Source organism: Balaenoptera physalus (genome assembly GCF_965194825.1).
Source record: "Balaenoptera physalus genome assembly, chromosome: 7".
Classification (NCBI taxonomy): Eukaryota; Metazoa; Chordata; class Mammalia; order Artiodactyla; family Balaenopteridae; genus Balaenoptera; species Balaenoptera physalus.
Window position 1 is genome coordinate 24,987,757 of NC_138886.1, and position 22,084 is coordinate 25,009,840.

Sequence of the window (22,084 nt, forward strand, 5' to 3'; positions counted from 1 at the left end):
TACCATGCTGATGAGTTGGTACTTCATTCAAAAAGTAACATTCAAAGGTTTTAAGCAGGGGAGTCACATGATGAGATTTATATTCTAGAAGTATCACTCTGAGATGAAGCTATGGAGTTGGGAGGAAGCAGGGAAACTGGTTAGGAGACTCCTGCAACAGTTCACCCAAGACGTGAAGTGGGTGTGAATTTACCATAAACCAATGTCTGTTGTATCTACTTACAGTCTCATTTGCTTGGTACAACACTTAGCTCATGTTATGCATCATAAATACAATCAAACTATAAAGTTCTGAATGAAAAATAATCCCACTTTCTTAGATCATTATAGAAGCAATTAAGTGAGGGCAATAGGGAAGTGTTTACTTGAGACAAAGCAGGGGAGCGCCCAGGAAATGAGGTAGATAGTGTGTGATACCCGCCTCAGGAATCCAGACTCCAGCCCTCCTGGAGGAGCAAGAACTGGTGCCCGTCAGAAGCACAGGTTTATATTTGCATTTCCCCTTCCTTTGCTTCCTGATCCCCATTGCTGTTGTTGACTCTGGTGTCTGCAACATGCATGGATGCAAAGAGCTAACCTGAGGAATTATCTAATAATGTGGTCATGCTTTTAGCAATCTGTATTAACCTTATTTGACACACCGTCAGGGTACAGAGACAAAGAGAGATCGTTATATTACTGGTTTCAATGTTAAATCCTGTCATAAATTGTTCAGTTATACTTCATAGAAAGAAAAATGTATTTGGTGAACAATGGAGTCAAGTTAAAACGAGAAAAAGAACATGTTCTGTTCTTTGGTAAATGTTCCTTTGCCAAGTGTAAAAGTCCCACAGTTTTCAGGTAATATACAAGGCTAGGGGCTAAAAGGGCCAAGAGCTGCACACAAGGCCACCCAGGGTAGACAAAATTCATGGAGTTGATGGGGGTCAGAAGGTGGTATGGTGGGTGATTGTGGAACATGATTTAAAGAACACTTGAAATTAGCTCTTCTGAGTTGAACAACTTTATGACTGATGGTTACATGTCCTCTCTACATGTGGTAGTGATAGGAACAAGCAAGAGGCATCCAAGCAGAGCAGAGAGATCCCTGACTGAGGTGGGACATCTGAGTTCAGGTCCAGCTGCCAACCCTAACCCCTGTGAGACCTTGGCAAAGTCACTTCAGCTATCCAGGGGTTATTTTCTTTACCAGTAAAATGAGAGGGTTAAGTTAGATCATCTCTAAGTTACCTTTTGCTCTGACAAATCTTTCACTCCATGATGCCTAATCTGTGAAGAGTTACTAACAGCCAGTATGTAGTAGTGAGGGCCCTGTTTCTTTCTCGTGAAACAAGAGTGATACCACCTACCTCACCAAGATGGCTTGAGGATCACATTTAAAATGAGATCATGAGTGAAAGTGATTAGTACCACACCTGTCAAATAGTGGTTTTCAATAAATCGGAGTGTCCTTTATTAGGTCTCCCATTCATTAAAAATGTTTATTGAGCACCTACTATGTGCCAGACAGTGTTCTAGGAGCTGGGTACGTAATAATGAATAAAATAGATGAATTTGCTGCCTCCATGGAGCTTTTAGTAAACAGACTGATGAATATACACTAGCACAGCATTTCTTCCCTTCCTTCCTCCCTGGCTCCCACTTCTCACCTCCTCTTTAACCCATTTGCTCTCAGCTCCTGTTGCAGATCCTGGTTGGCTAGAATCTCACCCCGGGAGTGATAGATCTGAGGTCAGGACCGGTGTGTGAAACTCAGTGTTTTCACTCGATGGTCAGGGCTTGGGAAAATGTGTGGACAAATGAGCATGAATTGCGACAAGAGTAGGAACAGAGTTAACCAAAGTAAGTGGGCACTGGGACTGTACTTTAGGATTCCCTGCATCTAAGAATGTTGACAACACTATACTGGTTAGTTCTTTAGATGAAACACCTGGAAAGCCATACATACAGAAGAGTGTATAAAGAAAACCAAAACATTTATGATTCTACAATCAATCTACCTTCACTCAACACCATCTGGGGCAGGCTGAGCAAGGCGTTGGCTTCCTGGTGGTGAATAATACTTAATTTCTTCCTTCAAGGAGCTCACTTTTCCTGAGGGAGGCAGACATGAATCTCAATATATTGTGCTAAATGCTTTTTAAAGATGTGTAAATCCAAGGAGGTACACAACGTAAAGCAAAATATTTTGACCTCATCATTTTGACATTGCCATTTTAATCCTGCTGAGGTAAAATTAAAAGTTCTTCTAAAACTGAACAACCTCTAAAAGCATTGACTTTATTTTTAGGTAATGAAATCACAACTAAATATTGCAGGTAGAGATAGTGAACATAAAGTAATATTGATAACAACACATATACGTAAACTTGTTGATTAAAAATTGACAAAAAGATTATATTACCTTAAAGAGATTTTTATCCACAAAATTTATCCAGATTTTTAAAAAGGTGGACTCCGTAGAAAGAAACCTCAATAACAACAACAACAGATCAGAGGGCAGAAGGTATAATTTGAAAATTTTAACACTGGGAAAAAATACTGATAAATTAAAAAATGTCTTTATTGTGATGTATATAGAAAAGACTATGTGGACATAATTTAAGTAAATATTAAAATACAAAAATACATATAATTTCGCTGTGCTATAAAGATTACTGATCAAGGAATTCAAATGGTATAGTGGTTTGCCTATACAAAACACATTTTGGAGGAAAATTAATCAATGTTGAAATCTACTAAGAGTGTAATTTGTGGGTCACAGAGCAGAGTGAAAAGAGATAATAGGTCTGGTGGAGGAGCAACAGGAAATATCTAGCATGTGTGTTGTCTCTCTTGTAAGTCAATAAAATTGACAAAAGATTTTTGTGCACACTGTTTTATCCAATTCATTTTTGTGTACCCCTGAGCAATTAATAGCACATTGCAAATTGTGTTTACTTGGTAAAGATTTGCTGAGTGAATGAAGAATAAATAAACAAATGAATATTAAAAGGACAATATACCACTGACCCTCAAAGTATCACTAATCCGCCTTTGGACAGTAATACTTCCTGTCACTTTGTACTGTAGTAATCTATTTTTATGGTTATCACTCCTATCAGAGGGTGATTTTTCTGAAGGTCAGGGAAGATGTTTTTTATGCATGTTTATATTCAGTGCCTGTAATTTAGCAGGCATTCAGAGAATGTTTGCTAAATAAATGAATGACAAAATTTTATATTAAGGGTCAGGTTACTTAGTCTAAGAAAACTGAGATGTTTCCCTCATATTTCATTTTCATCATAATAGAAGTTCAGATGAGAGCCAAGGGCTGTAGAATCTCCAACCCCTGTAGAATCAAATCTGATTAGGAAATATACTTTGTAAAGGTAACACCTACACCATTTAGGGGAAAATATGAAATAAGATGATGTCTACCAAGGGCTCTCCCCAGAGCTGGTTTCTACTCTATTATTTCCCTGGAGACCCCTGGCTCAGTTTGCTCTGTTCTTAGCACAGCTTTTGGCCTCAGCCTTGACAGCAGCTTGGAGGCAGATAGGAACATTATTTCATGAAGTAATTTAGATATGATTTTTAAAAAAATCTCATCTTGGCACAAACCCTACAAGAGCTTGGGTTTAACCTGTTATTATGAGATTTCAGGGAATAATAAATAAATTGCAAAATGGAAAATGCAGAAGCTTGGGATGAAAGAATTTAAATTGAATTTGCATACAATCCACTAAACATAAAAGGGCACTCAAAGGAGTGAGGTACACTAGTTAGGTAGTATAAAGTTCTCATTTTCACATATAATTACAGGAAAAACACTTGAAGAATTCCTTCTTTGCTCTAATTTTCAGACAAGATAGGTTATTTGAATTTCACAACTATCGGTAGAGTCTTTAGCCAAGGATGGTTGGAAATAGTTGATGCTAGGCCAGGAGTTTTAAGTGTCTGGTCATGGTTTATAATTATAAGACCTCTTCTGAGCTTCCACCTTTGGTTTGGTCTTAGAGATCCACTTTATTATCTAGCCCGATTCGACCACTGAAAAAGTAGTACTTCAAGAAATGGGAGATAAAGAATTCAGCTTTGTTGTAACACAGATGAAATATATGAATTTGGGCAAGTTATTCAACTTCTCTAAGCCTGTCTCCTCATCTGTAAATGGAGACTGAAGGAGGAAAAGCACATAAAGCCTGTAGCCCAGGGCCAGGCACACAGAAAATGCCCCAAGCTATAGTTAGAAGAACTGAGGCTCAGAGTTGGGAAGTGACCAACTCCAGGTCTCAAGCACACTCGTGTCTGCTTTCTAATCCAGCATCCTTTTGTATGTTTGTTGTTTTTAAAATAATTTATTGAAGTGAAATTCACATATCATAGAATTAACCATTTTAATTGAAAAATTTAGTGACATTTAGTACATTCACAGTGTTGTGCAACCACTCTATCTAGTTTTAAAACATTTCCATCATCCCAAAGTAAAATCCCATACCCCTTAAGCATTCTCTCCTCCCTTCAGTCCCTGGCAACCATCAATCTGCGTTGTCTCTATGGAGTTATCTATTCTGGGCGTTTCATATAAGTGGAATCATACATCATGTAAACTGTTCTGTCTGTCTTCTTTTACCTAACATAATATTTTGGAGATATCTTTAAAAAAATCTGACCATCTATTTTTTATTTTCTTGTCAGTATATAGAAATATAATTATTTTTATATATTAACCTTATATCCAGTGACCACAATAAATTCACTTCTTCATTCTAGTAGGTTTTTTTTGTCCTTTGGTAGGTTCCTTAAAAATTTTCTACATAAACAGTAATGCCTTCTATAAATTAAAAAAAAAACAATTTAACTTATTTTTCCATATTGCAGGGCTTTTACTTCTTTTTCTTGCCCATTGCTATGGCTGAGAACTTCAGTGCATGAAACTGGAAGTATGAGAGTGACCATCCTGCCAAAATGAGTCTGAGAATGAAGCCATAGATGCTAATCACACTAACGGAATAAGAGAGGCAAAAGTAAAAAGAAAAGGAGAGAGAAATGGAGGGCTATAGAGTCAGAAATACCCCATGATGACTCTTATCAGCATAGACAGAAGACAAGCCCTTGCAATGAAGTATACTCAAGTCCCTCTTCTGTCTTTTTGGATCCACCCAGACTGTAGCGTGACCTAGAGTGGTGGATTCTTGCAAGATTTTTTTTTTTTTTAAAGCAATTATTAGGTACTCTCTGCTTCCCAAACATGTTGTTATAAAATTATCATGGACACAATTTAGGAATGTTTGCTGTTCAAGAATTGTGATTTCTACCATGTGGTGTTTTATAAACTGACTCAATGTGCTAGAATCAAATCTACTCAAAGACTAGCAATTTTTAATGAGTAGGAGGTCATCCAATTTTTTCACTCCTAGGATTTTATTTTCCTTAGGCCTTAAGACACGCTCAAGAAGTTGAGAGTTTACCTAGACTTTTCATGTACATTATTCATGGTTGTTCCTCACAGAAACCCAAGTAAGCAAATCCAAGGGCATTCATTTTTCTAGCTGAGGAAACTGAGGCTCAGAAAGATGAATGACTTGCCCAAGATCACTCACAGGACAGATGGCAGCACTGGGATTGGAATCTAAGTTCACCCTCCAAAGCCTAGATACTTTCTTCAACCTTCTGCCTCCTGCAGAGGTGATGCAAAGACCCAGGCCCTTCATTCAGCTTCATGAAACACTGGGAGTTCGGGATTAGACAGGCTCCCAAACAACATATAGGGGGCTGTTACTCTAATGAAGGCTGTGTTGGTGCTACACAACATAAACCATACATATCAATTGACTAGTACGAATGGGTAAGACTTAGCCAAATTTTTGCCTCAGCAGAAGAGAAGCTGGAAGGTATTTATAAATTTTTCTGCTCAAGATGTTCTCAAAATTCATAAAAGAAGAAAATTAGGAAAGTATCAAGTCAGAAGAGAGATAAAACTTTAATAACTGATGGTGTAAAAGTGACCTTGAGAAAAGGAATGGCCAATTGGGTGACAGGAGTCTAATGAAGTCTTCATATATTGAAGTTCTAAGACATCTTTTGGGGGATGGAAACTATATTGAATGGTCAGCATATGAAATCATGTGCAGTTTCTCAAATATTAGCTGCTTTTCTGACCTCACGACTTTTCCTCTTGCTTTTGTCTCTTTGTAGATTGCCCTTCCTCCCACTGACCAGTGATGAACTCCTACTCATCCATCAAGACCCAGGTAAGCTTACACGCTCAGTGAAGGCCTCAGCGGGCCCCAGAGAGGCCTCTGCTCCTCCCTCCTATGAGCCTTCCCTCTACCTTGTCCATATTTCTAAGAAATGAGATGCAGTAATAGCCAAAAGTATTTAAAGTATTTGTATATATCTAACCATTTAACTCTAGGGTTCTTGAGGCAAGAGACCATGTCTTATTCATCTCTCCACCCTAGGACCTATATTATGTTAGCACATAGTAGGCTGTCAAAGGTTTTTGCAGCAAACTGAAAAATCTCACAACATGGGAAATTCTTCTATTAAACATACCTTATATAACTAGGAAAAAACTCATATACATTTGCATATTGTCTCTAGGTTAGACGCACTACTAAATAGAAATAAATGTCAGCATTTAATGAGATTTCGCTGCTTACAGTCATGCTGTGGAAAGAGAACATTGCCACTGCTTGTAGAATTTATTGACATCCAAGATTACATGTTGCTTTTGGAATGCACACCATGAAATAGAAAAGGAATGGCTCAGGAAAATGGGTGGAAATGTGAACATGTTGGTAAAAAATATTTAGTTTCTAAAATTATATTTGAATATATTTTTATTCAAATTAATGATCATAAATTACACATTCACCTAGGTGACAACTGAACAGATCCAGATATAAATCTTGACTCTGCCACCTGTTTACTCTGTGAGCTCCTGAGCCTTTTTGACCCTTATCTGTCTGTTAAACAGAAGCATTGCATATTTTTGGAAAATGTAAACTATTTGTTATTAAAGTTATTTTGATGTGAAGAGGCTAATTACCCCATATCAATCCATAAGTTCAACCCAATCCCCATGAAAATTCCAATGGAATTTTTAGAATTTGATGAAATATTTTCAACTTCATCTAGAATATCAGGATAGAGTGAGTCAAGAACACTTTGGAAAAGAGGAATGAGGAAGGCATACCTACACCAGATGTATGAAAGCACATTATAAAATCAGAGTAACTTAAAGTGTTGGTACAGGGATAGGGCCAGACATACAGATAGTATCCTGGATTGTAGTAAACGATAAAAATGGGATTTCAATTAGGAATGAGAGCAGAGGTTATTCAGTGAATGGATTGGCACAAGTGGCTAGTCATTTGGAAAAATGATAGCTAGTGCTATGTATTAGGTGTGGCTCTACATTCTTTAATACCAGTTAACATTTTTAATTTTCACGGGAATTTTACAAGTAGGTACTATTATTATCACCATTTTATAGATGAGGAAATTGAGATACAGATAAGCTAAATAATTTGTCCAAGGTCATACAACTAGTCAGGAATAGAGCTGGAATTTGAATCCAGGCAGTCTAGATTCTGGGTTCATGCTATTAGCCACTATGCATAATGTCTCACAGTCTCATGCCTTGTACCAAAATATGTTTCAAATGGATTGAAGTTTAAAAAGTAAACTTAAAACCAGAAGAAAATATAAGCAAATTTTTCTATAATTTTGTGACATGTAAGGCAGTTTAAAATGACATTAAAATCAGAAATTCTAAAAGAAAAATATAATAGATTTGACTATATAAAAATTTTAAAATATCTTAGCGTAACCAAACCAAACCAACAAAAATACAAACATAAAAAATTAACCAAACCAACTAAACAACAACAAAAACAACACAGAAAATTGACACCATCAGATGACAAGTTGGAACACATTATAAGCAACTTATATGGTCAAGTATTAATAGATCAATTAATAAAGAAAGAGTTCAATGGAGGATTGGTGAAATAACTCCTGGTATATTCATGCATTGTTGGAGATCACTGTTTTTAAAAACAACAGTGTAGGGTGTTATTTACTGGCATAGAAGTATGCCTGTGGTACATTTGTTCATCAATAGAAAATTGCAAACTTACACTATAACCCTATTTTGTGGGAAAAAAGCATGTGGGTGCTTGTGTGTTTGTGTGTGTGTTAATGTATGTATATATAGGAAAAAGCCTGAAATGGTAAAATCAAATATATCTCTGTGTAGTGTGGTTATGGATGATTTTTACTTTTTTCTTTACCTTTTTATTGATTGTCAGAATTCTTTGCAATATGCATGTATTTCTTCAATTATGAAGTGGTTTAAGCCTTGAATTATCTTTTTCCATCAAGTCAATAGAAGAGGAAATTCCAAGAGCATAATAAATTTATACATTCCTAGATTACAGTTATTTCTATGATGTTTTGGTGGAATGCTTATGGTTTGGGGAGAATGGCTTATAGTAAAAAGCCAATGAGACCATGTAAGTTATTAATTTCTGTGTTTAAATTGCACTGTGCTCTGAGTACATGACCTATACTGTTCCTACTTTGGGGAATTTATCTTGGCTTTATTTTTGCAGCCAAATATATGATCTGTACATGTAGATGTTCCATCAGGTCTTAGACGAAGGTATATCCTCTGTTTCTTCCCCTGAAATTTAATATGTGTACATTAAGTTATTAACTTTATTATTCATATCTTCTATATCCTTGGTTGGTTTTTATCCACCTGAACGGCTAAGCCTGGGGTATTTTAGTCTCTAATAGTTGTGTTTCTGTATATTTTGCATAGTATTTCTAATATATATGCATTTTTATTCTTGAAATCTCTGCAGACTGTGCTTTTTGTCAATATGCAAGGATACTCCCTGTCCTGTTTAATGCTACTTGCTGCATATTCTTATTCCTTTCTGTTGGGGCCTGCTAAAACCAAAGTGTGGCTTTCCCTGTCTTTGTGTTTTTAATCTTTTAAAATAAGTTAATGCTTTGGTTTTAGAGTTGTCTGTTAGAGTTAGCTTTTGATTTCTGACCATTTATATTTGTTGTCACAACTGATATGTTTGGTCTCACTTCTATGATCGTCTTTCTGTTATACTTCCATACTGATTTATTTTAGTCTCCGAAGTGGGATGCATATACCCCAGGTGGTATACAAGATCATTCATTGGAGACTCTGAAGAAAATCTTATTTTTTATTTAAAAATTAAGAAAGATATTAAGCTTTACTGATTTTTTTTTAAATCAATGAAAGCTTTTACTTATTTAAAAAAAATTTTTTTTTTAATTTTTATTTATTTATGGCTGTGTTGGGTCTTCGTTTCTGTGCAAGGGCTTTCTCCAGTTGTGGCAAGCGGGGGCCACTCTTCATCGCGGTGCGTGGGCCTCTCACTATCGCGGCCTCTCTTGTTGCAGAGCACAGGCTCCAGACGCGCAGGCTCAGTAGTTGTGGCTCACGGGCCTAGTTGCTCCGCGGCATGTGGGATCTTCCCAGACCAGGGCTCGAACCCGTGTCCCCAGCATTGGCAGACAGATTCTCAACCACTGCGCCACCAGGGAAGCCCAAGCTTTACTGATATTTAATGTGAGTTAATACTGATACTTTGCTCCGGTCCACATGTAAGGCAGACTCAGTTTATTCGTAATAAGCGAGTTAGAGGAGAGTGATTTCTAGAAATCGGGGTGAATGACAGTGACACTTTTACATTTTGCTCACTTTCCTTGACTCACTGGAATTTTAGTGTATTTAGTTAAGTGAATTTAAGGGTTATTTTGTTTACTTTTATCTAAGCTAAGACACAGAATTGGCAAGGTTCTTAAAATGATTCCTGGAAAAAAAGAAAAAAAAAAGCAGGTTAAAAGTAATGTCCATTATGCAAACGCAGACACAAAAGAACAATAATAACAGTCCTCTCCCCTCCCCCACAAAAGACCAGGTCTAGTTCATACTTTCCCTTTTCCTGGCAGGAATTCACCGTTAGACACATTATGAGGTAATAGAGAGCATTTTCAAAACGGATGTTTGGAAATGTTTCCCGCTGTGTTTCCATTGCTATCTGATACATTGTTGAAAATGATATAAATGTTACACCTATAAAATATAATCTCTCATATCAACACACTTAAAAAACTTGAAACAGAATTTTTATTCTGTTTAAAGGTTTTAGAGAATTTTAAACCCATTTGTTGAAGCATAAAAATATAACATGTACTGATCTCTTTTCAAGAACAATTGATGGATAACATGGAATGTGGAAATTTACTACCACATTTCAACAATAACAATTACATAATTGGTGGAGGGAATAGAACATAAATATTGTTATTATTAAGAGTAGTCAATGACATACTTCTTCACTTTGAATTTGTCTCTCTGTGAAGGATATTATTCAGCTGTTACAGTCACTAAAACCAAGTTTGAAATAAAAATGGATGCAGAATCACACCTTTGAATGCCGTATTGCAGGATGTGGAGCCGAGCTTCTTAAAAACAGTGAGAGCAAATTAGTCATCCTCCTCCTCCTAAAAGTTATTATTTTAGGGAAAGAAAAGTTATTAATAAATGCAATTAAATTTATTTTAAATTAAGGTTAATTTCAGGTTTATCTCATCCTTTTGATAATTCTATCACCATCTATTCTATAATACATGCACATAAATGTGTTCATACGATGGTACATGTGTTTGTATATAATTTATTAAGAAATCACTGGACTTGGGATGTATTGCTCAAAGTCTCACTCACCTTTAACTAAAAAATGTATTTGAATATATTTTCTTTAATTATTGATGTTAAGAATTAAGCTATATTAATTTCCATTGCATAAGAAATTTAACATACTTTTATACATCTTTTCCCACATGTCCTACTTTTATTGATAAAAATTTTTGACTTTAACGCAAATTATTGTCATCTTAATCATATAGCTTTTCTTTTATGAATTATTATTAACATCTGCATTAATTTTAAAACTATAATTATTTAAACAACTCTTTATTAAGTTCCATTGCATCACTGAAGCTTTTCTACCACAACTTTCATATTCTTGAATTTTAAATTTATGGTTTAGGTCTTGATTAAATCTTCAAGTAATTTTTATCCACATGTGCTTTTCTGGAAGCACATATGGGTGATACAATTTCCATGTCTTATATCCTTCAGTATTACATACTCAGCCTCATATATATAAAGCAATTGTCTAGTTTTAGAATTTTTTGTCACAGTCTTTTCCCCTCAAAATGCTCTAGATATCACTCCACTGTTTTCTGGAAGTTTGTAATACAGAGATATCTGTTTTAACTCTATTTTATGTTATTTTCCCCTAAGTTTTATATTCTGTGGTTCTTCAACTGCTTTCTCCTGGGCTCACTCCTATGACTATACTTTGTCATCTGCTCCTCTGGGGCTGGAGAGTCTAAGATGGCCTCTGATGGCTTCATGCACAGTCTGGGACCTGTTATGGGCTCTTTCTCCGTTCAGTCTCTCTGCTGACCCAGGCCCCGTTACGTGTTGCTAAGAGTGCTCCAATACGTGAGGATAGGAACTTACAGCCTAGGCTCTAGAACTCCCACAATGGCATCACTGCTACATTCTTTTGGTCTAAACACATCACAAGGCCAGCCAGATTCTATCCACTTCTGGATAGAAGGTGTACTATTGTGATTTACAATAAGACATATATATTTGATCTTTGTCCCTGTTGTTCCTGGCACAGAGCTCCTAAAACCCTTGGGCTTTTCAAGGTGACAGTGTCTTTTTGTATGCTAATGAGCTGATGGTGGCTGGGGGGCTCCTGAATAGCTTCAGAATGGGGGCTGGTTACCAGGAGAAACAACCTTGTGATTAAGAGGTTGGAACTTTACACCCCACCCTCTGACCTCTAGGGAGCAGAGAGGTGCTAGAGATAGGTTTAATCACTAACTGCCAATGATTTAATCAATCATGCCTAGGTAATGAAGCCTCCATAATAATCCTAACTGAAGGGGTTTGGAGAACTTCCAGGTTACTGAATACATGGGAGGGTGGCACACTCAGAGAGAGTACAGATATTTCGTACCCCTTACCCCGTACTTTACCCTATGCATCTCTTTCACTTGGCTGTTCCTGAGTTGTATCTTTTTATAATAAACTAGTAATCTAGTTAGTAAGCTGTTTTCCTGAATTCTGTGAGCCATTTTGACAAATTATTGAACCCAAGGAGGAGGTCATGGGAAGCCTTGATTTATAGCTGGTCAGTCACAAGCACAGATGACAGACAACCTGGACTTATGATTGGCATCTAAAGTGGAGGCAGTTTTGTGGGACTGAGCCCTTAACTTGTGGATGTGATGCTAACTCTGGGTAGATAGTGTCAGAATTTAATTGAATTATAGGACATACAGTTGGTGTCCACAGAGAATTGGACAATTGCTTTGTGTGGGAAAAAACACACATCTGGTGTCACAGGTGAAGTATTGGTGTGAGTGTAATAGAATATGGAAAAGCAGAGTTTTCCTTTAGTTGGCAAAGAGAAAGTAGAGAGGAAATAGTTTTTCCTTTCTGAAGGCACAGCAAAGTCATATTGTGGATACTGTGGGGGAAGGAATTTGCAGCCATTAAACCATCTACCACACTAGCAAACTCCAACATTCTACTTAACAATAGAAATTCATTTGTCCACCCTCTACTTGCCGGTTCTGGATCCCAGATTCGTTCCATCCCTAAGGACCTCTGAGTCCTCTGTCTCCAGCCAGCCAAGGCAGAAAGATTCGATAGAGAAGGCATGCTGGCTTCTTAAAAGCCTAAGCCCAGGAGTGACATTTCACTTCTGCTCATATTCCTTTGTCAAAAACTATTCATATGGTTCTACTCCAGTGTCAAGGGGCAGGTGCCTCCCAAGAATAATAACGGAAGGGGGACCATGAATTTTTGGTGAACAATCAGCCATCTATGCCACATTCAACAACTGTGGTTTTTTTTACTTCCACTGCTGACTTAGCTGTCAGATACTCATTCAGAAACCCTCCAGAATCTTTCTGAGACACAAAGTGTCATATTTGTGTTCTTATTTCTTACAGTAAATATTTCAAAAGAAGCATTTCATCTTTTCAAGGTGATTTTCTTATTTGGACTTGCAACGTGGCATCCCACTTGAAGTGGCTTCTTGCTTCTGTTGTGAGCACTTTCTTCTTGAGATGGCTCCTGGCTCAAGGAGAAAGCCTAGCAGCAGAACTAGCATTTTGATTATTGAACTTTCCTATCCTAAGGTCTCTTTTCACCCCTGCAAATTAGTTGGTCTTATAGGAATTGTCTGGGTCCTCCACTTCCTTGCTATCCCTTCTCTATTACAAGGACATGCATGAATAGAGCCTAAATGGTACATTCCGTTCATTATCATCAGCCTATATGAAATATAGCTTCCCTAATGTGTCAGGCATATGCACAGCATCCTTCCTATTTTCCATTGCTGATGCTGGTTTTCCCCTAATTTTATATTCATTGGTCATCCCATTTGACTGAGGGTGGAGGGCTGAGTGTTTGACGCCTGCACTTACGTCACCATCAGATGCAGAGGCATTACACCGTCTCACGTTCAAATGCTTGTGGAAGTTCTATGGCCTGTAATAGCAGTTTCTTTAAAACACCTTGTAAACTTTTACTTTTGCAGAACTATCATAAATCTGTTTAATTCAACAGTTTACACTAAGTACTCCAGTATTCTACTTAGAAGTAAAACATTTTTCTGCTTTTATGAAACTTTGCTCTGTTGGAAGTTAAGAATACCATTTGTGGCAGGCAAATTTCTCCATATCTGATAATCAAAAATTGTGGTATCTCACACGTGTATCCATTTAATGAGTAGTTCTGAGGCTGCACAGCTGAGCCAGAAGTAGTGCTAAGCAGTGGGGTGCCGGCATCAGGAGTGGCACTTCTGCCCTCAAGCAGCTCACAGTCATTGAGGGGCAGATAGTGATTGAATCAGTGTGATGTTTGGCAATATCAACCATCATACTTTCTTTTTCTCTTCCTCCTTGCATGTGACCCTTCCTCAGTGGTTTTCACACTAACTCTGGGGGAAGCAGGACTGAAAGGGTAAGAAACAGTGGGTGGGGTGAGCTTTTCTTTTTCTTTTTGTTTTTCAACCTTCAACATGGGTTTTTAAGACCCAAAAGGCAAAAGGCAAGCTTGAGGGAAGCAGGGCGTAAATTTTATGCCAACACAGGAAATTTTGAAAGAGTTCTCTATCTCACTGGTGGCTGGGGTGTGGTCTGGGGGGAGGAGGAGCAATGACCTTCTGGAGCTGAGTGGTTTGAGATGGAGGGTCAGATCTGGGCATCCATGTGGAGGGCAACAGGGGCCACACAGCAATCCTCTACAACTTCTTCAGGCCAAGACCTTGTTGAGCTGTAAGCGGTGCCCTCTGCCATCTTTTCCATGGCTTGGGACAATGATAAATCCTCCTCTAACTAAAACAAACAAACAAATAAAAACAAACAAACAACCTTCCCCCACACACACACAAAACCAAACCAGATTGAGGGTCATGACACCTGAGAAGTAGTTGATGGACTGACTTTAGGACAAAAATGGGCAAGGGCGAAACCCACTTCCTTTTCACAGATAATTACAATACGAGATTCTGAAACAGATTTTTATGTAGCTGGCTATTAAGCAAAGAGAAAAGGAAATGGTGCTGAGAGTGGCCAGCAAGATGGGGCTTCACTAACTTGTGTCCTTCTAGGTAAGGCCAGCAAGAGGGTATGTGATAACACAGGTGGAGTGAAGACAGTTATGGGGTTTTGGTAACATAGTTTTTGAACTCAGTATAAAGATACCATCCAGTAAAAGACTCCCAAATGTATTTATCTAAAAGCTTTTCGAAGTCATAGGAATCAAATCATGTATAACCATATGTTTAATAAAAACCACCTTAATTAAGAAAATAATTACATAAAATTATTATCATCCTGCAAAACCCTAATCCCCAAGCACAGAGTAGGGAAAAGATTATGAGCATTCTAAAACTGAGCCTGAAATATGTATTACATATGTAATATATAAACATATTTCTACTTGTAGGAAAATTATCATGGTTTTGTGGGATTATGGGAGGGTTTTCTTTCTGATTTTTTCAAGTTTCAAATGAACGTGTATTTTATAATTAGAAACAATGTGATTACAATTGCTTTGAAAATAGGAAATTGAGGATATCTTCTGATGAATAAAGAATTTTTTCTATAAATTTTTCTCTGTAAATTGTCTTGGTATATCTATCAAAGTAATAACTAATAAGAAAACTTGAAATTAAGGTTGTTTTTAAAATTATTTTTATAAATTTTGTTTTAAAGAGGAGATTGGTTTTGGTTTTGTCCAATGTCTGTTGAAGCTTTATCTCATGACTAATAACTTCTAAATACTATTGCTTTGAAAAAAGAAAAAAAAAAATTCTTTGTTCTTGAAACCAAAGACAAAAGATCATATGGCCCTGTTTCCTCTTACTTACTTCATTTGGTTTGACTTAACTTTGACATCTATTCCATGTCCTGTTTCAATAAACTGCTTGACATTGATCTCAACATTTCATTAGGAATTCATGGTGGAAAGAAATTACTCTGAACATTTGTACCTTGTTCTTACAGTAAATGACATGTCATTTACATTTCATATCTTTTCTTGCTAACCTGTAACCCCTTGAAGACTTTGGTACTTTTCCATTATTAGCTCAAAGACATTTATTATCATTTTCCCTCTTGATTTATGCTGAGACCTCAGTGATTGAGCCATGATTCTCAGGGTCATTATATGAAATTGCATAAGTGCTCCAGGAACAAAAAACTTTCTGTAAACTTCTCAACAGCACACTAAAAGGAGTTGGTTTCCTAGCTTTTCCGTTTAAAAAGGGCTGTGTCATTATAAAAGCACAGTTTTAGCTACTGTGGTTTGATCTTCTGGCTATGAAAAGGTACAAATTTAGATTTCAGAAATGACATTTTATAGTGAAAAGAACGCCAGCTTTAGAAATGACAGACCTGAGTTCTCATTCAACACTCAGATAATTACTTGCTGTGTGTTCTTAGACAAATTACTTCACTTCTCTGAGCTTCTATTTTCTCATCTTAAATTGAGATTAACCACCCCCCCCACCAAATTGTCCTTCATGATTGTTATAAGGTTGAAAAGTATAATATACCAAGTACCATGTGTGTAGTAAATGGTCAATAAATGGTAGTAATAGTTTGTTCATATCTTTGCTTTCTCCTCTGTTAATTCCTATGTTGGTGGAACAACTGGTACAATATGAATGATGAATTACCAACTGTGTCTCTGAGTTTGGGAATTTAGGAAGGCATGGTTTGGGACTCATGAGCTCTTACCTGTACAGTAGCCTTGAAAATTCAACTGCTTTTTTATTGTACAAACAGCAGGGTGCTCAGTCACACATTTGTGGTGACTAAGTTGAACAGCTGCCATAATTGACATTTTAACTACTTTAAATTACAACCAAAAATCAAAGACTGCCTAATCTTGTTAACTGTGAAACTCGTAGGTTTTTAAGTTCAATAACTATTCACTGAGCTATTACCAAGTATCTGGGTACAGAGTAAAAAGGACAGGCAAGGCTCCTGGTTGCAAGGAGATGGCTTTTGAGTGGGGAGAGAGTTAAGAAAAAAACAGATCTGTGAATAAATAAAATAATTAGAGCTTGTCCAGAGTGTTGGGGGACTGAGCTGGAGAGTAACAGAGAACTTATTGAGATAGAATGATCCTACTCCTGGAAGGCCTAGGGCTGCAGCTGACATTTAAGCTTCAATGAGAAGCAGCAACTTCTGCAGAGAGCAGGGACAAGACTGGTCCAGGAAGCCAGAAAAGCATATACAAAGCCCTAAGTCTAGAAACATGGAACATTGATGAATAGTCAGGTTATTTTCAGGGCCATGATAATCTTTTCTTCTATCATTCCAGTTGATGAATAAGTACTGAAGTGAGACTTGTGATAATTTGAGACTTGTTAGCAATGTATTAAAATATTCTGGAATAAGACTGTCCAGAAGATTATATATAGGCAGGCATAATTTCTACTAAAATAGGTTTACAGGTCACTAAATAAAAGCTATTCAGTCCTCTTGTTTGTTATTCTAAATAGTAATGATGATGATAATAATAATAATACCACTGTTTCTGTAGAGTGTACTTGTAGTCCTCAGAGAGCCAAGGAAATATTAGAATACTAAGTGGAACTGGGGAATTGTGGTTGGTGTCTATTTCCTCAGACTCTCGTGAACACTATTGATGTTCTCATCATCCAAGTCTACAGAGTATCTTAAGTTCAGGTGGCTCTGAAGCTTCCATCACAAACTTGACTCCAGAATTTTTGCTTAGTCTGGGAGCCCCAGTGACTAGATGTTACTCATAGGACCTCCCTGACTCCAACACCTTCCTTGCCTTAGGCATTCTCTCTCTTCCATCCCTTTGTGTTCCCCTCTCCCTACTCAAAGGCACTCACTGCTCCAATTTCCCCCTGCAAAATCCTCTCAAGGTCTCACTTTTGGAAGACAAGAGCCGGGAAGGGAGGTTGACTGTGGGCAAGAGAATGACTTTGGCTATCCTTTCTGAATAGGTTGGGAAAAACATAGTGAGAACCAGACCCTAATACTTGCCATCAGGAAGCACAGAATGTAATAGAATATATTTTCTTTTTTGAAATTTAGGTTTTATTTTATCAAAGCTATACATGTACATAATTCTATGAAAAACAACACTTCTCTATCTATTCCTATATTCCTCTTCTCAGAGGCAACAACTTGCAACACTTCTAATAGAATCTTTTAGCGTTTACCTCTATATATTTAAACCAAGCTTATGTTGCTATTTCTTGATGTGTGAAAACTACTGTAAGTACTAATACTATTTTAAGTACTACACTATGGTAGGTAAGGATTTATCCCTATCCACATTTCTCATGTTTTTCATTCTCTTAATGTAATTGTATGACCATATAAAGATGATTTATATCTGAGCATGCAGTATTGTATGATTATTTTCTTGCAAAATATTTTCTTGTCCTTGGAGTTAATCATGTTATTATCCTTTGCTTAGGTTTCTATGTACTCATCATTCATTCATCTCCAAACTTAACACCCAGTTGTATAAATTTAAAACATATAAGGTTATCTATCAATTTCATCTCTTTGAAGAACTTTCTTCTGGACTCTTTTAACCTGCTTCAACCTGGACCAGTGTGGTGGACATGGAGATGTGTTGTCCAGAAGCCCCTTCAAGGAGGGACGTTTTGTTCCAGCTGCTGGGAATGAGTCAGCAGATAGTCTCCAGCTGTCAGCATCTTCATCTTTTGTCTCAGCTGCAGAGAGCTGTCCCACCCAAGAGCATGCCTTTGCCCTGGCAGCCCATATCCAGTGACTGATAACGGAGAGGTTATAAAAGTCGCTTCAGCCCACTGAGGAGCAGCTCAAATGGACTGTAATGCTCCAGAGCTCCTTGAGGGGTTGGCCAAGGCTTTATTGTATCTGCATCATAATTCAGCTTCTCCTTCTGCTTGGTTTTGCTTCTTCCCTCTCACTTCTTCCCAATTCCTGAGAAGTATTGATTTCTAATAAATATTCTGCATGCCAAACTCCTTCTCAGCCTCTGCTTCTGGAGAACCCAACCTGAACTAATTACTCTCTTAGGGCTTCTGCATAGGAGTTTTCTTGCAACATCCTGGAGATTCCCTCTGATGTATTGTTATGTGGGGTTCTCTGTCTCTCGGATCTCCGACTTCTTCTCTTTGGTTTATTCTCTTGTTTTGATGGAGCACATTCTCTAGTAGTTTCCCGAGGAAAGATATCTGGAAGATAAAAAATTTTAAACTTTGTGTGTCCAAATATGGCTTTATTCCCATCACATTTAATTGATAGCTTGGTTGGATATAATTTTCCTTCAGAATTTTGAAGGCATTGCTCAATTTTCTTTTGGTTCCAAGATTTCTGTTTAGAACTATGATGCCAATATAATTCTTGAACTTTTATATGAAAACTGTATTTCTTCTCTGCAAACTTGTAGGGTCTCCTTTATTCTCATTATTTTGAAATTACTTCTTCCAGTTTAGGATTCTGCTTAGTCTATTCCAACTGATCCAGTTGCTTTCCACCTTCCAAAATTCTGTTGCTCTTAGCTTCTTTCTATTTTCTTTTTCTTTGTGTATTTATACCTTAAAACAAACAAACAGGCAGACAGACAAATAATAACAAAGCATTATAGTGCCTAATGACATTTAACTAGACTTTTGGGAAGGAGGGGGCAGAGGTTAAATATGTGTGTTCATCTTAGCATATTTAAGGAGAAGCAGAATTCGATTTTTTCAAGGAAAAGTTTATCTGGTGAAGCTGCTGTCTGTATCTTTCTTCCTTCTCTTCTCCTCCCACCGCCCCATTTTTTTGGACTCTTTTCCATAAGCACTAATTGCATAACTGTACTCTATCCCACCTTGTGTCTATAAAGTCATTGATGTGGTGCCTTTGGCTCTACATATCCATGACTAGGGTGAAGAACTCTGCTCTCTCATGATTCCAGTCCTGTGCAGACTGTGCTAAGAGCTAACCCAGCTGCTGCTGACAGGGTGAGGGTCCTGTTTATGCATTAGGGTTGAGCTGGATACCTGTGAGTGTCCTTAAGGCTCGAATCCAGGAATGTCCTTCTTCAATAAGAGCATGGAGTTGCAGGTCCCTCTAGGAAACAGAAATAGTGAAATAGAACCTTAAGAATACTATTGAAAATTCCTACCTACAATCACTTTTTTGGCGGGAGTGACTGACACGGTGAAAACAGAACCGGACATGAATGAATAATTAATACTGAGACAAATGACAGAAAATGGATTCTAATGAATCAGCTGCCTAATACTTTACATCCTTTGGAATTCAACATGATCTATAGATGAGATACAACTCTTTAGCATTATGTGCCAAGTTATGCGAACTCATAGACCATAATTCTTATGGGGTTTAATTAGTTGAGAAAATGAGAAATAAAGCTGAAAGCTTTTAACTTCTTGTTCTATGTGTTGTAGTGATAAAAGCACTGGCAGAAGAACAGAAACCCCTGCTTTGTTTTTGTTTTAATTTCAGCCACTATACTTAATAGCTTTATGAATTTGGGTAAGTTACTTTATCTAAGATTTATGTTCCTTATTTGTAATTTGAAGAAAATATTAATTTCTTCATAGGGTTGTTGTTAACTAATTAATGTATGTAAAACTATAAACACAATGTCCCTATATGGTAGGTGTTCAAACAATGGTAGTTTTCTTCCCTTGTGGCATCTATATTTGACCAAGAACATAGTAATTTTTTGTGTGCAAGAAAATTTGGGGGCCATACTATTGACGCATCCTTCAAAGAATCTACAAGATAAGGAGGTTTCATCTGCATTAACTGAATTGTGAATTTGATGGGTCTTAAACTCCTCCATACACACTCAATCCTCAAATTAGGGCCAATTTAAGGTGGCATGAAGGCCTCAGAATCAGGGAACATTTCATAACTAGAGTTAACTGCAGCAAAGAAAATTGGGTCTGTAAATAAGAACTGACAGCTAAAACAAAGATTAATTTTAATGGCATGCATTAACAATATGCAATTTGAGATTGTTAGTGGAGAATTCTCCCCGAGAACTGGCATTAGGCAGTATGGATCTTGACATGGGAATTCACATGGGCAAGCACATTCATTCAATACACCTTTTCTATCCCAAAGACATTAGCATACCTAGAGGCCCACATCAGGGAAAGTATCAGGGAAAGTGGCCTATTTATTCACATCAAATCATCATATGTATGGACTGTTTCCATTTAATATAATTGTCAGGAGCAAAGACTCACTTGGTATAACTTAGAAGTGACAAGGAAATTGGATGGAGCTTCATATGGTTGACTCTAGAAAAACAATGAAGTAGTGACTAGAAATTCTAAAGTTAAATCCTAATGTCTATAAAGGCTTGGAGGGTTTGTGTCCACATAAAAAGTGATGGCAGAAAGGAGCCCAGTTTAGTTATTGAGGACTTTCACAAGATCCTTGTCTTGGGTCAGATTGTAGACTGAAGAATGATACCGCCATAATCGCCAGCTCTTCTTCATGACTGTGGGTGGGGAAAGGCCGAAGAGAAGGGGAGCCATGAGGTGCCTGGATGTTACGTGCATTAGAATTTTTCACACTGATGTTGATTCCCTGGGCAGGCCAGAAACACATAACTTTTTTGTACCTCATTTGAGTAAATCCAGTTACCACTGTATTTGTGCTTCCTGATGAGAATGTTAAAAAAAAAAATTAATGGAAGTTATCTGAAAGTCTTAGAAAGGGGAATATGCAAGAATATTATAGTTTTTACATTTCAAAATATACATTTAAGTTATAAACTGGTAAAAAGCTTATTAACTGTGCTTTCTTAGCTGAAAGATAAATCTTTTCTAAATTCATACTTTCTAAGAAAATGCAATTCCCCATTTATTGAAAGTGCTCTTTTATTCTTCTATTAAACAAGTTATAGATTTTTGATGCATAGAAAATTATGTTTTCTAATACCACATACCCTGTATTTGGTATATCTTTACAGAAAATGTAAATATGTGATTAGCGGTTATTGAGTAATTAGGTATTTGCTAGATGGACATAATCCTGAGAATCAAGGGTGAGATGGGATTTTTTTTTGGTGGGAGGGGAGGCTTCCCCTGCAGAGTTATGACAAGATTTGAGAAACCCATACATGTCCCAAGAACTACCTGTAGATTGAATCAATGTTGCATATACACAGGGAATATTGGAATACCACATGAAAATTTCTTTCACTTCAAAATGTTGTCCTCACATTTGAGAAGTTTTGTAGCCATTTTTCTGTTCTGAATTTTCAAATACAATCTGTCTGCAACCTCACCTGGTGCACACTGTCATGGATAGGAAACAGGTACTAAGGTCTCCTTGGCCCAGATACTGAAATCAAGCTCAGAGAGACTCTGTAATGTGGTCAAGGCCATGCAGCTGGTTAGAAATAAAGACAGGTTTAAAACCCGAATTGGTCTGATTTCAAAGCCCA

General features: G+C 37.1%; 2 long non-coding RNA genes across 2 annotated transcripts in view; both read left to right on the top strand.

Annotated features, from left to right (window-relative positions):
• LOC309665080 overlaps window positions 1-21,476 on the top strand; it is a 267,884-nt gene extending 246,408 nt beyond the window's left edge. Inside the window, exon 3 of the long non-coding RNA XR_014266196.1 lies at window positions 6,181-21,476. This is a non-coding gene — a long non-coding RNA (uncharacterized lncRNA). The remainder of the gene's footprint in view (window positions 1-6,180) is intronic.
• Window positions 1-22,084, top strand: part of LOC309665097 — a 914,413-nt gene that overhangs the window by 357,452 nt on the left and 534,877 nt on the right. The window lies entirely within an intron of this gene.